Genomic DNA, 17,412 nt, shown 5'->3' with positions numbered 1-17,412 from the left:
TAGCCTCACAGGGACAGCCAGGATGAGCAGCTGATGTGTTTGTGTATGTAGATACAGAGTTCCTGGTGGGGAGACCTACACTGTAGCTGAACTGAAAAGTTTTACAATGTTGCTAAAAGAAAAATGAGCCTAAAGCCCAACAATGCCAGTTTATTCCGCACTCTGGTGGAAAAGGAGTTTTTCACTCCAGACCCACTGGTTCAGTCTTTGTGGTGAGGGTCAGTATTCTGTGTTTCCCACGTTCTCCAGGTGACTCTGACGCACTCGCGCTCTGAGAAGCAATCATGCCCCACGCTCAGTACTCAGTTGTGTCCAACTCTGTGTGACCCCATGGACGGTAGCCTCCCAGGCTGCTCTGTCCATGGGATTCTCCAGGCAAGAATAATGGAGTGGGTTGCCATTCCCTTCTCCAGGGTATTTTTTGGACCCAGAGAGTGAACCCTAATATTCTGCATTAACAGGCGAATCATTTACCACTGAGCCACCTGAGAAGCCCTTGAGAAGCTATGTTTGCAAGCAAATCCCACACATTAGTTCGTGTAAACACTTTGATATGCATTTCTAAGTGATAGCACTGCACCTAACAGAAATAAAAGTAATTCCTGAGAGCATCCAACCATCACTAGGCTAGTCATGGGTCCTGATGGGCCCAGGTCAGTCCAGTTTACACCTGTTGTCTGGGAATAATTATTAAAATCACCCCTTCTCACCCTCAAAGTGCCCCATTCAGGATGACACAGTTTATACTCACTGTACTCACCCTCAGTCTAAACTTCACAAACTTGCTATACGATTGTTAGGTTCATTCGCTTCCTTTTGTCTTGTTTTAAAGGTGCTTTTTAAATTTTAAAATTATGTAAAACATTGCATGTTTCCAAAGTAGAGATTCATTTTGGTTCCCTCCACCCTAATCCCCCTCTCCCCAAAGGTAAGCATTTTTTTAAATTAGTTTTATTTATACTTCACTTGTTTCTTTTTGAAACTCGAGGTGAATCCATATACTGTTTTACCAGGTCTATCTCTTCAGCAATGTTCCATAGCTCAGGGTTCTGGGTACCGTTCCTCCAGGGGGATGTGTACAGACCATTCGCACCCCTTTTGCAGCTACGGGGTGACACTTCGTGTGCAAGGAACAGCAACCAACTCCTACTGACAGACATCTGGATTTTTTACCATCGCTTGCTATTTCAAATCAGGCAGCAGTAAGCAGCCATGTGCATGCTGTCATTCTGTAATGATGCCAGCATATCTTTGACATCCATTCCTAGAGATGGAGTTGCCAGATCAAAGCAAGAAGGCATCCCTAATTTTTCCAGACATTGTGAAACACCCCTGGGCGTGTTGGCAGTTGGCAGCTTCACTAGCACTGGATAAGCAGGCCTGTGTCCCCACTGCCTTCTCTACGGGACATATTGTCTGTCTTCGGGATGTTTGCCTATTGGTAAGTGAAATATGGTATTTCCATGCAGTTTGCTTGTTATCCTGTTTACGTATAATGTATGTACAGAAGGTGTACCTATCAGAAACGCGGAGATGGTGAATTTTCACAAAATGAGCACACCCTAATGACTAGCACACTGCTGAAGAAATAGAAAACATGACTAGCACCGTGGAAGCCCCCTCCTGCTGACTTATTGAATTGCAATCTGTATCTCTCTTACTTTGAGCAAGGGTAAGCTTTCTTTCACGTATTTGAAGGCCATCTGTATTTTTTTTTCTGAGAAATTTTCTGTTTAAATATCTTACTACTTTTCTACCAAACAGACCTCAGTATGATTCATAGGAAACCCACAAAGCTTTCAAGAAAAGTGTGGCAGCAGAAGATAACATCAACGGGGACGGAAAAGGGTAGATACATTATAAAATAAAGAGACCGCTGGACTCACAAGCAAGAAGCAGGATGGGAAAACCATTCAGCTGCAAACACGGACTACATTTTAATCCCAGGGAGGAATTATGGGCTGAGAGGGCAGAATAAAGAGCTGTCAGGAATTGTTTCTAGAGACACAGGCCTGAGACCTAATCAAGGACCCAGCGGCATGTGCAGGGCTGGGTTTTAGCATGGCTGTGCATCTTCTCTGACCCCCTTTTGAGTGGGAGCATCTACAGAGGTTATCCCCTGCTGTCCCACGAGGGTGAGCTGCACGGGCAGAGGGCAGGTAAGTTCTGTCTAGTTTGCAAGATTGAGAGGAACATTACACAAGGAACTGTATGTGAAGAAATGCACTTGAGAAGTCTCAGCTGTGCCTAAGCTTGATTTATTTATTTTTAAGTATTTATTTATTTGGCTCTGCTGGGTGTTAGCGGCAGCGTGCGGGACCTTTGATCTTCGTTGCACCAAGCAGGATCTTTAGTTGCAGCATGAAGCCTTTGAGTTTCTGCGTGGGGGATCTCGTTCTCTGACCACAGCTCCCCTGCATCGGGAGCTCAGAGTCTTAGCAACTGGACCACCAGGCAAGTCCCAGGTTTGATTTAAATAACTTGATCCTGAACCTCAAGCCTGAGCCTGATACCTTAATGCACAGATTTGGGGGTCTTCTGAGGGGTGGGAGCTGAATGCATTTTGCATACGGAGGGGATATGGACGACAGCAACCAGAGGACAAATTGTAGCATGTTGTATCTTCCAAAAATGGCCATGACGACACTCCTGACCCTCACATGCCCTTGCAGAACTTTTTAGCTCTCCCAATCAAGAGATGGAGTCTAGGTCTCCTCCCCTTGAGTGCAAATGGGACTTGATGACTGTCTCAGTGAATGGCGGACATAACACAGGATGACTTCCAAGGCAAAGTCATTATAGGCAATATAATTTCCTCCTGTCTCTCCCTCTCAGGTCACTAGCTTTAGGAGCCCTGTGCCGCCTGGTAGAAGTCTGAGGCAGCCATGCTATGAGGAAGCACAAGCTTCCTTAGTCAAAAGCAGAGATGGCATGGCAGGAAAAATGCCTGGCCAGCGCCCAGACGTTCCACACACTGCTGATCCCAGCAGACACAGTCGCCAGAGCTACTCAGCTGAGCCACTCCAAGTTCCTGATTCACAAAACCCACGAGAAATGCTACTCAAGAGCCTTTATTATGAGATGCTAAGTTTCAGAGTTAATTATTACACAGCACTAGAAAGCTGGAGAAGAACTGACTCATTGGAAAAGCCCTTGATGCTGGGAAAGATCGAAGGCAGGAGGAGAAGGGGACGACAGAGGATGAGATGGTTGGATGGCACCACCGACTCGACGGACGTGAGTTTGAGTAAACTCCGGGAGTTGGTGATGGACAGGGAGGCCTGGTGTGCTGCAGTCCATGGGGTCCCAAAGTGTCGGACACGACTGAGCGACTGAACTGAACTGACTGAGAAAGCTGGAAGAGATTTTGATCCCTGTTCAAAAAGTAAGAAAAAAATCGAATCCTCTACTACATTTAAACTAAACTAAATCAATATAAAACAGCCTCAGGAATGATGACTGAAAAACACCTCAAGTTTTAGAAATGTATTCAGGGACACAAGAGATGTTAGCTGACTTAATACACATCATCTGTAATTTAAAGTTACCTGACTGCCTCACACTCCAATTTACAACTGTGAGACATAATGCCTGAATTTTCTAGTCAGTGTTTATTTAACTGATATGAGCTTTTAATTGTTCCCATAAAATTAAGCTAGGCTTTAAAAAAAAATCAAATTAGGATGACCAATAATGAGAACAACCTCTAACGACAAGGAGCCCTTGGTGAGTTTGGGCAGCAGAGCGGTGGGACCTGCCTTGAGCTTCACAGCGGCCGCCCAGGATGCCGTGTGAAAAATACATGGGGAGGGGGCTTGTGAGGGGGCAGAGGGCAACCTCCCACCTGCAGAAGTCCAGGCGGAAACCCCCGCACTCGGACCAAGGGGTCAGATTCTGGCAGAGCTGACTAGACTTCCTGGAAAATGGTATGCAGGGTGGAGAGAAAAGGAAGCACCGAGAAGGACGCTGAGGCTTCTGGAAGCATGGAGAAGGGCTGTGTAGAAGGAGAAGATTCCAGGGGAGAGCTTGGAGCCTGCGGTGTGAGAGTCGTTAGAGGTGAGGAGGGCGCTGAGCTGCATCTCTCGAGCTATTAATGAGATGGAGCCCATTTCCCAGGACCCCTTCCCCAGGCTCCCGGGTGGGTCACAGACGATCCTCGCAGTCTGGAGGTGGAGGTGAGGCAGCTTCTGGGGTCTGGACGGGCCCTGACGCACCGGGGCGCCGGGCAGCCAGGCAGGAGGCAGCCCCTTCGCACCCCACCACCCTCCCCTCCCCTCCCCGCTCTGCCGACCGGCTCAGGTGCCCGCAGCTCTTCAGCAGGCCCTCCTGTGGTCCAGGTCAGAGGCCCTGAGAGGCAGATGTGGCCGCAGTTTGTCCAACTCCCTCCCACTCCAGGCTCCGCTCTTCTTCCCAAGTGCAGGTTCAGCTGACCCACAGCATCCATGGGCTCCCTGCCCCTGGAGGCAAAGCCAGCAGCTCTTCACAGACCCTTCAACAGCTCCCGCGGCTGCAGAAATTCTAGCTGCTGCATCACTCACAGTGGTTCTGCCTTTCTGATGAGACTCTGACAGCATCCAAGGGAGACACCGAGTGGGCGCTGGCTGTGAGTCTCAAGCTCAAGGGAGATGGTCCCAGATGGGTGTTAAATTGGGGAATCGCTGCCACGTGACTGGTATTTAAAGCCATGAGCCTGGGTTAGATCACCCAAAGAGAGCTTTCAAGGAGGTCCAGCGCCCTGGGAGCTCCATGGTAAAGAGGTGGAGGCAGGAGGGAACAGCCAAGGAGACATAGAGCTACCAGTGAGACAGAAGGAATCCCAGACGAGCACTCGTGGTTCAAGGCGAAGGAGGAACGTCAGGAGGACGCTGAGCTCGACCGTGTCAGCTGAGATGAGTTTGGAGACGGGACTGCCACGCCTGAAGGTATTTTTATTGACATTGTCCAGAGGGGTTTGCTGAAGTGGATGAATGAGGTCTGATCGCAGCAGATTCAAGAGGAATGGGGCAAGAGAAAGTGGAGAAATGGAGAAATTTCTTCGTGAAGGAGGGCAGAAAAATAATGAGGGAAAAAATAACATCAATTAAAAAGTTGTGTTTTTTTTTTTTTTAAGATGGGAGAAACAAAGCTTGCTTGCTTTCTGGTGTGAATGACCCAGGAGAGAAGGGACTCGACTGCTGGAGGCGGGTCTTGAGATGTGATGGTGATGCTGAGGGGGCTGGTTCCTGGGGAGGCCGCTGGCCCCAGGAGCCTGGACAGCTGGAGAAGGAGCAGGAACACAGGGTCAGGGGCTTCCTGACAGGATGTGCGCGCGGGGTCTGGATGGTCCCTTCGGATGACCTGCTTTCTCAGTGAGCAGACACAAAGCCGTCAGCTGAGAGTGAACACGGGGGAAAGATGCCCTTTGCAGAGAGGAAAGGGCACGGAAGATCTCTGTAGGTAGCAGGAGAACACACAAACCCCAGGGAAATACAGGACATTCTCTAGACCCACCCAGGGATGCTGGTTGTGAATGCGGAGTGAGCGGGTGTGATGTGAGTGTGGGGGAGCCAGGCTCGGCTGTGCAGTCAGTCATGGAGCAGAGAAAAAAAGGGCAGGGAGGGTGGGAGGGGGCGGACCTGTGGCTTTGTTGACTGAGAAGGATGAAGAAGGGACGCCTGGGTGAGGACCAGGGTGTCCCCAAGACTGTGACTGTACTAACTGGTGGCAGAACTTTAACTGGGCGAAGAGGGAAGGCAGGGGATGGGGGTGGAGAACAGGTGACCGGGTCTGTGGAGTGAAGGTCCCATTGGGATCAAAGGGCTGTTGGGCTCAAGGTGCTGGGCAGGTCAATGGGGGTGGAGGTGGGACGTGGGAGGCAGGAGATGAAGGCCAGGGGAGGTGAGGACGTGGAGGTGAGCGGCTGGCCGAGAGTGGAGGACAGGATTATGGGGACCAGGAATGAGAAGACCCAAGGGCCAGGGCACAGCAAGGATCAGAGACGGGGGCCCTGAAATCAACCACAGGTAACACGCAAAAAGAGCTGAAAGGAGCGATAGTGATCTGATGCGGAGCTCAAAGGATCCAGCAACGAAGGGGCAGGAGTGTCGTGAGCCCCTCTCCCCCACTGCCGGGAGACGGGGTCCCTGCTGCACAGGGTGGGACCCGGGACCCTCGGCGGGGCCAGAGGGGAGGGTGGTTTACAAGCCACACGCCCTCACAGCCGGGAGGAGGGCGCTGTGTGCACACGGTCACACGCGGGCTGCGGTCCAGATGGCAAATGGCAGTGAACCTGCAAAGCCTCCGTAGGGGGCAGGCTCTGTAGGGGCAGGAGGGCGCGGGAGGGGCCGGCTGGCTTGTCGGGGTGATTTTGCAGGGAAGTGACCTTGTCAGACTGAGGACCCGTCGGGGCACGCCTGATCCAGGTGACCGGGGCCGGTGTACAGGCGGCCTTTCCTCCTGGCTGGGAGCACATCCAGCGAGAGCAGGGCCACGCGTGATTAGGTCTTTGGTGCCCGCGAGGCTCCAAGAGGTCAAGGCAGCTTGAAGTTTCTTAGACCTTACGCTTGGCCCGAGTTGATGACTCTGGCACTGAGAGGGAGTGGGTGGCGGAGTCTGATGGCGCGGGGGTCAGAACTGGGAGGTGGCAGGATGGGGGGAAGGCTGTGGAAAGGAGTAATGGGGCTTAGAGAGGACACTCCCCACTCCCCTCACCTGGGGAGCTGCAGGGTCCTCCGAGGAGACTCGGGTTCAGTCAGGCAGTGGAGGGACTGCCCAGAAGGAAAAGCTGAGGGATACGGAGACATGAGCTGATGACAGCGGTGAGTTCCAGGGGCGTCCTGAAGGTTCCAGGAGCTGGGGAGGGCTGAGAGGCAGGGGGAAGAAGGGCTGCAGAACTTCAAGGCAAACAGAAGTCAGGGACGGCTGGGGTCCCCGGGGCTGGGGCTCCCCGGGGTGACAGGTACGAGCAAGGGACAAGGAACAGAGGCGAGTCTCGACAGCCTCGAGGCACAGGCTGACCGTCTGTGGGCGGGAGGAGGAGGCAGGTTCTGGAGGGGCTCTGCCATGACTGCTAATGGACTCTGGATTCGCCTCTGGGCTCCACTCACGAGAGGGAAAAGAGGGAGATGGAATAGGTTTCCCAGGGTGACCTTTAGACCATAATATGAGATTCTGTGGGCCTCCCAGGTGGCGCTAGAGGTAAAGAACCCACCTACTGCCAATGCAGTAGATATAGGAGACACAGGTTCGATCCTTGGGTTGGGAAGATCCCCTGGAGGAGGGCATGGCAACCCACTCTAGTACTCTCATCCAGAAAATCCCCATGGACAGAGGAGCCTGGCGGGCTGCAGTCCATGGGGTTGCAAAGAGTCCGACATGACTGAAGCGATTTAGCATGCGGGCATGCATGAGGTTCTATCCCGTTTGCCCGAGTGCCACAGAGCCTTCAGGTCACCGTGGCCATGCCCAGCTCACCCAGGCCCCAGACACACAATATGAGCAGACACCGGTGCAGAGTCATTCCCCACGACTCCTTCCTTCCCACCAGCCCCTTCCGTCAGAACTCATCACCAGCTTTACTTCTCTGCTCACCTTGATCCTCTGAGCCACGCACCTCTCGTCCCAACTGGGGTCTTAACGCTCTAGAAGGGCTTCCCTGGTGACTCAGCTGGTAAAGAATTTGCCTGCAATGCGGGAAACCTGAGTTTGATCTCTGGGTGGGGAAGATCCCCTGGAGGAGGGCATGGCAACCCAGTCCAGTATTCGTGCCTGGAGAATCCCCATGGAGAGAGGAGCCTGGCGGGCTACAATCCATGTAGTCGCAAAGAATAGGACACGACTGAGCGACGCAGCATAGCTTGGCAACGCTCGAGAATCTGGTTCCCCGCGTGCGTCCCCGTCTCCATCTCAGCCCTCCAGGATCAAGCTCAGGGCTACCTCCAAAAGCCTCTCGTCTCCCATGGTCTGGACCCTCTGTACCTTTCTACCACTGCCTGGGCAAAACTAACCCAGTCACAGGCGTCACATGTCTCTGCTTGCACGGGGAAAGAAGCATTTTCTGCCCTCTCTCTACACAGACACCCCCCCTCCCCCTACACACACACAAAGTGCAAGGGTCTTGGGCGGGGCTGGCCCTTCTCCTAAATATCCTGAGATACCCAGCGTGGTGCTGGGGCAGCCCGAGCCCAGCTCTCAAGGCGGCGTCTCTCCTCCACCACACGTGTCCTTTCCCTCAAACCTGTTCCTCGTGCAAAGCAGTGCTTCTTCAGCCAGCATTTCTACAGCAAGTTGCAAGAGGGTCATGGGCCTTCTCCAGTCCAGCCGAGGACGGACCTCTTAAGGGATTCCATGGACCCTCTTAGGGTTTCCTAACTTGTCCAGGATCCTTTCCACGGGAATTTTCTTTCTTCCTTTCCAAAGACAAGGAGAGAGCTTCCAGAAAGCAGACGCAACACACCATCTGCCTTCATTTCAGGGAAGAGAAATCCCCAGGACAGAGAAGGGGAAAGTCCCATCTCATGACAAAGAGCTCTTCCTGGGACACTTGTCTTTTCAGTTCATATCCACATAGCCCCAGAGCCTTCCCCTCCTCCAAGACGTGTCCCCGGAATTCCACCGCTCTGCTCTGCTCGCATCCTGCCCGTGTCTAACTGAGCCTGTGGAATTAGGCCACAAGTGGACGGTCTCAGTTTCCATCTCAATCACATGGAATCGTTGTTACTACCGACACATGCTAATACTTACTCTTCTCAGGAACATATAGGTTAACACAAGTGGCATGCTTTCTCATCTTTTTTTTTTCCTAATTATTTACGGGCTATGCATTTTGTGTAGTCATCGGCCGTCTCTAAAGGGAACGCTGACATTTCCTGTGGCTGGCAACTGCTCCGCACAGCAGCTGGTTATCTGATCTGTCTGCTCAACAGGTTCCTCTTTGACATTTAATAAACTGCAGTAATTTCACATTTAGTTATTCCCCCCATGTGCTCAATGAGGGCAAAGCACCACATAAAGGCCATCTTAGATGAAAATTACAGAGGCAATTTTTTATGGATAAGCAGAAAGTAAAAAGTTATCTTTTTTACTTGGCTTCTTCTATTTTTTTTTTTTTTTTTTTTTGAAATTTACATCTTCAACTTTTTTTTGGAAATACATGATCTTATTCTAACAATTTTGCCGTTTACAGATTTTCTTCATAATGTATTTGTCATCAGCTGCTTTGGTTATGGTTTTATCTCTTTAATGATAAAGATGTTGTTAAACAAAGGGCAAAAAGCAAAGTTTTCTTGCTTTCTTTTTTATGGATCTAGAGCTCCTTAAATCAGAATAGACTTGAGTTTTCCAATAAACCCTTCCCTCAGTGAGTGTTTATGGGAGCTCTACACATTCAATGGATCGACATTTCAGAACATACTAAAAGAAGAGCATAATTCAAGGTCATCAGTTTGCCTAGATCCTCAAACACCAGGTCTCTGGCAATTTGATTTTATGCTAGAAGAGATTTAGACAGAAAAGCCAAGCATATCTTTCTGACTATTCTTCCACCAAAGGAAAACATACCCCAAAGCAGCCCAGCAAAACATCCCAAATAACAGGCACCACCACGTGAGAATTCTTAGTTTTCCACAGTCACAGTTATAGAAAGGATAAAACTTTCCAAAGGCTCAAACGTTTCTTCCTAACGCGTATTCTCACTGGTGTTTTGCTTCACAAGAAAGTTTCTATCCTAAGCACTGACTTACCAGGCTTGCATCTGGCCAGCTCCTTGGAGAGGCTCCACTTGGTTTTGCAGTTGTATCTGACACTTAATACATAAAATTCAGCCAGTTCCGCTGCCTGGTGTTATGACTTGGTTTACCCCCGTGACTCCATGACAGGACAGAACCCCAATCCCTTCTTTCTGCAAAGTCTTCAGATGACTTTCTCCCTCATTCTCCTCTTCTTCGCTGCAGGCCACGATGAAAACCACACAATTCCGAATTACTTGGGCAGGAAAAGCTGTCAAGCGTACATGTGTCAAGCAAAGTAGGCGTCATCAATCACAAAAGGAAGTAGAAGCTTCCTCAAGTAGCTGTGGCAACCCCGCAGCTCTCTGCCTGTGAGTATTTGTCAAAGGAGTGAGTTTTTTCAAAACGAGAATGAGACGCAAGTCCGGGCAGGGGCACTCCTGCCAGCCGAGAGAAAACAGCCGGAGGGTAACCAGACCCGGCGGCTCTGACACTTAATCCAGCGGCAGGAAGTGCGCTGGTTTGGCTAACGCTGGAGAAACAGTGGCCTCTGATGGAGCCCAGATGTCATACTGATTACACACGGCGTGGAGATTGGGAGCTTATTCTGACGGTCACTCAAGGGAACACACGGAACGAGATGCCCCAACTGGAAAGCCGTCTCAGGCCGAATTATTTCACTTTTATCAAGTCAAAAAGCTCCACTCTGTTCTTATCCTCTGTCTTTCCTTCCCTGCAGTGTTACCTTGGTCCTTGCAGACACTTTAGCGTTGTACACGTACTCTAATGTACACGTGAAATTTTGTTTACCTAATGTTCTGGCATTCTCTACAGTGATATCATAAGCAAAAGATAGGATAGTGTTTATTCTGACAACCTCTATTTGAAAAATATCTTACAACTGGGGAAAAAGAAAAATCTCCCATCTCTCCCCAGAGCAGTTTTGCCCACTTGCCACATAAAATACAGGCAGATGGTGAGCGGTAGTGAGATGTTCAGGTTCTTCCAATCCTTACTATGTTTGTTTATAATCTTTTATGCCATTTTTACAAGTGTGAGCACAGCCAGGAAATTAGTAACAAGCTGATCCAAAAGAAAACCAGACAGAGAGGCTGCTGCCCCCAACCCTTTCAGACCTGGCATTTCCTGGGGCTTGGGGAACTTTCTGTTTAGAGGACTCCGACCCTCCACCATGCAGACCCCAGCATGTCACTTGTGATAAGGCCGCGTGAAATCCTCAACAGACGCTGAGGGGACAAAGCCAAGGTAAGAGGAGGCAGGAGAAGAGATATTTGGGGAGAGTTCCCTGAACTTTGCGTAGCATGCCTTTGGTGGAAAACAACACACAGGTAAATGTAAAATAAAATTCAAAGATAAGTCAAAAGGAAGGCTCCCCTTGTTGGGAGGTTACCTGTTAAAGATGATTCCTGCGGTTTTCTATTTAAGGGCTAGTACAAGGTCGCGTGAGGTAGCACATTTAGCAGAAGACTTGGCATCAACGACCATTTTACCCCCTGTGTGGCCTCCGGTCAGCAGCCCTGGCACATTAAATTCTGTGTGTGTGTGTGTGTGTGTGTGTGTGAGTGTGTGTGAGTGTGTGAGTGTGTGTGCGTGCTCAGTCGCTTCCGTTGTGTCTGCCTCTTTGCAACCCTATGGACTGTGGCCCACCAGGCTCCTCTGTCCTTGGGATTCTCCAGGCAAGAACACTGGAGTGGGTGGCCATGTCCTTCTCCAGGGAATCTTCCCCACCCAAGGATCAAACCTGATTGTCATCTCCTGCATTGGCAAGAAGGTTCTTTACCACGAGCACCGGTGGTAAAGCCTCGTTATCTATTTACTAAGGACAAAGCCAGGAATCTTCATGGATCAATATCAAGATTCTAAGATAATTATCCTATTGGTTTTCAGTTATTATTTTCCTCAGGGCATGTTTATGGTCTTACTTCCTAGGAGTATTTTAGTTACATGAAAATTCATAAAACATTCTCAACACATACATGTTTCATGATGTCACTGGATGGTCAGTTCTTATTTATGCCTGAATGCAGGTTGTTCGTTGAAAACATTCTGCAGGCCTGGTGGGAGACGAAGAGGAATTTTGGCAAATGTCTCCTGGAGGTTTGAAAGCTACTGAAATACTGTACAATGAAGCATTGTTTGCAACTGGGACTTAACTACATTCTTATCTGCTTTTGTATTTATTGGAGCTATAAACAGCTTCCAAAGTTCAGACTACCTCACAGAGAGGAACTCTGATTTCTTCTCTGTGAAGGCATGCATCCCCGGTTCTGCTTCTGTGTCTGCAGTATTTTCCCTTCTCCAGCTTTCTAGTCCCTTTTTCTTATGAAGGTCACCTCTCCCTCTCTGCCATGTCCCAGGATTTATTCCACTCACTGACATTTTCTAAGTCAGATAGAGAAGGATGCCACTTCTTCCCCTTCTCTACTTATTCTATGCTATTTTCTTTTGGAGCAGTTATAAGGGAGACAACACCCTAAAGATTTTAAACAGTAGTGAAGCAGGAAGGAAGGGCCAGGGCGCAACCTTTAAGAGAACGACAGAGCCATAAGACGTGGCCCAACGGGCTAGAACCATCCAGGTCCAAGATGGCAGAAGAGTTGCCTTCCACTAAGCTTGAGCCTCACACGTTAGCATCACTGTAATACGTTAGCATAAGCTAAGGGACACCCAGCTGTGCCATGAAAGTCCCGAAGCCATCAAAGATCTCCCCCCAAAGAGCTGGAATAACCCTCCTGCTCATTAGCCTATGAAACCACTCTGTCCATAGAGACTAGTCACCCCACATTTCAGACCTCTCACCTTCTGAGCTGGTCCACACTCTGTCTATGGAGTGTGTCTCTCTAAACAAACCCACTTCTTATCTGTCACTTCGTGCCTCACTGAGTTTTTTCTGTGATGAGACATCAAAGGCCTGAGCCTGGTTAAGCCCTAAGACCAGTTGTGTGAGATCTCAGTTAAAAGACCGTGGGTTCAAGTCCCAGTCCGAGTTTCATGGGTTCAGTAGTAGTTGAACTCACTTATTGTTCTTCTTGCCGAAATATTTTTTCTCTTTATAGAAGTAATAAGGCTCACTGAGGACTTCCCTGGTGCTCCAGTGGCTAACACTCTGCACTCCCAATGCAGGGGGCCCAGGTTTGATCCCTGGTCGGGGAACTGGATCCCACATGCTACAGCAAAGACCTGGTGCAGCCTAATCAATAAATTAATTAAAAGAATACCTTCTAAAGGAAAAAAAAAAGTAACAAGGCTCATTGTACAAAACTTGGATATTGCAGAAAGTCCAAAGTACAAAACTTGATCATGCAAATCAACCACATGCCCATCACCCAGAGATAATCACTCTCAGTGTTTTCTCCCAGGCCTTTTTCTCTACATGTATTTACTCTTCATAGGATTCAGAGAGTGTTGCGTCCTCCTTTTTCCACCTACCTTTATATTGTTAAGTATTTACATCTCCACATTCTTCAAATGTGGTTGTAATTTCAACACAGTTCTCATAGTGTACTTACTTCTGCCCCATGGGAGTCACTTACAATATGCCCAGCTTTTCATTATTTTAATGATCTTGTTGAGAATGTCTTTCTAGCCGTTTTAAAATCGTCCCCTCTTCATCTTCGTCAAAACAACCAATTGGGCCCCTGGTGGTCCAGTGGCTAAGACATTGCATACCCAATGCAGGGGCCCAGGTTCCATCCCTGGTCAGGGAACTAGATCCCACGTGCTGCAACTAAAGATATCTCGGGCCCCACCTTGCAAAATAAATAAATAAACCGGCCAAATAAATAAATATTAAAAACAAGAGCAACAACAAAAAGCCATCAAGCCAGTCCTTCCCTGTTCACACATGCCCCAGTCCCCTGTGAGGTGAGAGCTGCCTTCACACTTCCTTCAGCTGCGGGGCCCAGACAGATTCTATCACTTGCCGGAGGCCACATAACTGGTTGTCTGAAATGCAGACTCTGATTTTTTTTCACTTTCTCCATATCTCATGCTCTAACAGTAAAGCTGTCCTTTTGAACTGTCTTTTTTTAAACCCATTTGTTTTCATTCTATACCAGCACTTGCCACCCAGTTCCAACTGCTTCCTTGCAGCTACACCCCAAAGCCCCCTAGACGGGCCTCCTGCCCCTGGACCCCACTGTTCTGACCCCCCCACACACACACCACTGCCTGATGGGTCTTCCTTTAAGCCACTCACCCAGCAAGCCTGTGAAGCCCCACATGAAGCAAGAACACTGCCCAGCTCTCAAAGCTCACTTTCCCTTCCAGTCCTCCTCATTCACTGCCCACTTCCTTATCTGCTCACCACCCCACTCCTGGCTTCCTGCCACCTCCTTGTACTCTGTACCCCAAGCAGAATATTCTTCTCTTCAAACTCTACTCGGTCTTCTAAGGCCCAGCTCAGGTCTCATTTACTCCATGAAATAGAGCGAGCCTCCCATTGGATTTGAAGTTGGCCAACTTGAGTTCAAAGCTTTGCTTTGCTAATTTTGCTGGGAGATTTGGGGCAGGGGGAGTCAACTTTTCTGAGTCACTTCTTCACATGTAAAGGTAAATTGTTATACTGATACCTGCCTTTCATCAGCCTCCCAGAGTCCTAAGAAGGACGGAATGTGAGTCATAAAGGTTTAGTGAGCAGCTATGTGCTATGCAAATGGGAGACGGAAGCTTCAATACTTTGGCCACCTGATGTAAACAGATGACTCATTGGAAAATGCCCTGATGCTGGGAAAGGCTGAAGGCAGAAGAGGGTGACAGAGGATGAGATGGCTGGATGGCATCACCGACGCAATGGACACGAACTTGGGCAAAGTCCGGGAGATGGGGAAGGGCAGGGAAGGAAGCCTGGCGCGCTGCAGTCTGTGGGGTCACAAGAGCTGGACACAAACTAGCGACTAAACAACCACCACCACCATCCACTCTCTGAACCAGCTCAGTATCCAGGTCTGCACCGGGCAGACTAGCAGTGACTACACCCTGTCCCGTCAGACTCTCCCTGTTTCCTGCACGGTGACCCCTTTCCCTCAGCGCGGCTATAAAGGGTCTGAACTCCATGCGGTCCCTTGCTTCACCTCCCAAACCCCCGGAGTCCAACACAGCATGTCCTTGTCAGACTGCTGGCCTAATCCTCGAGTTCCAGTTGGATTCGAATCACATGGGACTTACAGTACCAGCCTTCTGTCAGTCTTTTGGAGTAGGAGAGCCTTACACTATGGGAGGAGTCCTAGAAGACACGGGTCAAGGGTAGCATCCACCTTTGTGAGTCTGGAAATGTACTCTCATTTGGATCCTGCCTCCCAGAGACTTTCACTGCATTTTCACAGTAACCCTTATTTAGTAAAGCACTTAGTGAAATCAAAGAGCAGAGGCAAGGGAGTCCTGTGGACATCCAGGAACCAGACCCAGACAGTGGATATGTTTATCAGAAAGGTCAGGGAACCTAATCACGAAAGATGGTTCACTGATGATCTGCTTGTAAATTACTCATTTAGTCTGAAATTCATTCCTCAGCTTTGATTATCTAGTTTCTAGAGACCTAAGCACAGTTTCCCCTAATAGTTCCACCCCTAAAAAAGCCAGGTCTAGGGTAAAGGTTAGGGTTAGTGACAAGAAATGGGGTTTAGGTTAGAGTTAAGGGTTAGCATTGCATTTGGGTTTAGGGTTCAGGTTACGACTGGGGTGTGATTAGCATCAGAGTGAAAGTTCTGCTTTGGGTGAGGACTTGGTTTAGATGCGCAGATGCAGAATCATGCCAGAGTTAGTGTTAGTGTGACATGCAGGTTGGGGGTTGGAGCTAGGCTTAGGGTTAAGGAAACAGGTTAGGGTTGGAGTTAGGGTTAGGGTTAACCTAGATTCCTGGATATAAAGGACGATTTTAGTACAAGTTGTGCTGTAAAATTCTACTTTGTATGGCTAAGGACACATTTTCACCAACTTCTCAGGAACTAGTATAGCACCTTTAGAAAGAACCTTCACTCTACAGCACTGCAAGATCAAATGCAATATACAGTTTCCCCTAGTTCATCAAAGTGCTTTTTAAATCTCTAATCCTGAAAATTAAAAAAAACAACTCTGGTGAACTATGGAAAACTGTATATTGCATTTGATCTTGAAATGCTGTAGAGTCAAGATTAAATCTCTAATTCTAAAAGGGCTTTCCTGGTGGCTCAGATGGTAAAGAATCTGCCAACAATGTGGGAGACTTGGGTTCGACCCCTGGGTCGGGAAGATCCCCTGGAGAAGGGAATGACAACCCACTCCAGTCTTCTTGCCTGGTGAATTCACGAACAGAAAAGCCTGGCAGACTGCAGCCCATGGGGTTGCACGACTGAGTAACTACAATCCTGAAAAGGCAAGTACCACTTTTAACGTCATCGTTAACACCCTGAAGTTCATTTTGTAGACTGTGTCCAGTTTGTACTGCCCTCTTCTCCTGATATGCTGAACCCCTACCAGAAAAACTGACACCATTAAAGAAAAAAGTTGTGATCTGGAATCCACTTACATTTTACCCCACAACTACATTTTAAAATAAACACCATATACTTTTGAAGTGCTGGTCCTTTGTCAAGCACCACAAACAGAAAACACAATCTGTTCTCACTAGAATCATTGTGGCTCACACCTGCATTTCCAGCCCAAACTTCTTTCTCAAACTGCAAAGCTGGATTTCTAGTCAAATTGCAACTGGTTGGAAAGTGAGCCCATATCTCCACTGCCCTCACTCGGCATACCTGCTTCTCTTTCTCTTCCATTCTTTGATTTGGCAACACTGTTAATCGAGGACCCGAAACAAAAGCCTCCTCAAATTCCTCTTCGCCTCCCACCATCCCCTTCAGTTGTAGAAATTCTCAGATCTCCACGGTATCCCCTCTATCTTCAATTAGGCCCTTATCATTGCTGCTTAAATCATTGCAACAGCCTCTTAAATAGCTCTCAATTAACGTTCGTACGTTCAGGCTCTTCCCCTCACATCGTCAGCACACGGGACATCTTTGTCATGTGACCACCAGGCTTCCCTGCTGGCTCAGCAGTAAAGAATCCGCCTGCCATGCAGGAGACCCGGGATTCAGTTCTTGTGTCGGGAAGATGCCCCGGAGAAGGAAATGGCAACCCACGGAGGTATTCTTGCCTCGGAAATCCCACGGACAGAGGAGCCTGGCGGGCTCCAGTCCATGGGGTCACAGGAGTTGGGAATGACTGAGGGGCTACACAAACCACTACCACCCGCAGCTGAAATGTTGCTAAATCCCCTACCAGAGCCTTTGCCGTGGGGACTCCCTCAGTCCGCTTCCTAGGAGTTTCCAGCCCTGCTCTGCACCCCGCACGCCTTGCACATGTACCACACTTCACTGCACTCACACTTACGCGCGTCTCGCAGGAGTGGACGTCAAGCTTCTGGAAGCTGAGACAGTCTCATTCACTGCTGCACCACTGGTATCCTGAACCACGCCTGGCACCCAGGGAGTGCCCACAAAATTTTGTTGAAAGAAAATAGCCCACGAGGCTAAATAACTCCCGGAGATCCTCTTTATATATTAGCACATCCAGTCCCAAAATAAAACTTATGCTGTGCAAGGCTTCTTTAAAAAGCACACCCTGCATCTTAACAGGAAGTTACAGATGAATAAACAGCTGACAGAACAAACTAAAGAGCATCCAGTGAATCAGCAGTTGACCATTCAGT

At 48.9% G+C, this 17,412-nt stretch overlaps 1 long non-coding RNA gene across 2 annotated transcripts in view; it reads right to left on the bottom strand.

The window, feature by feature from the left end:
• The window catches only part of LOC136176923 (uncharacterized), a 77,745-nt gene extending 60,610 nt beyond the window's left edge, over positions 1 to 17,135 (bottom strand). Inside the window, exon 1 of one of the 2 annotated variants that reach the window (XR_010664650.1) lies at positions 17,094 to 17,135. This is a non-coding gene — a long non-coding RNA (uncharacterized lncRNA). Of the gene's footprint in view, positions 1 to 9,719; positions 10,134 to 17,093 lie in introns of those variants that run through there. The other variant, XR_010664649.1, reaches the window with a different exon arrangement.
• Between the last annotated feature and the right edge of the window lie 277 nt (positions 17,136 to 17,412).

This window comes from Muntiacus reevesi, chromosome 10 (assembly GCF_963930625.1).
Source record: "Muntiacus reevesi chromosome 10, mMunRee1.1, whole genome shotgun sequence".
Taxonomy (NCBI): domain Eukaryota; kingdom Metazoa; phylum Chordata; class Mammalia; order Artiodactyla; family Cervidae; genus Muntiacus; species Muntiacus reevesi.
This window is presented reverse-complemented; position numbering and strand designations above follow the sequence as displayed.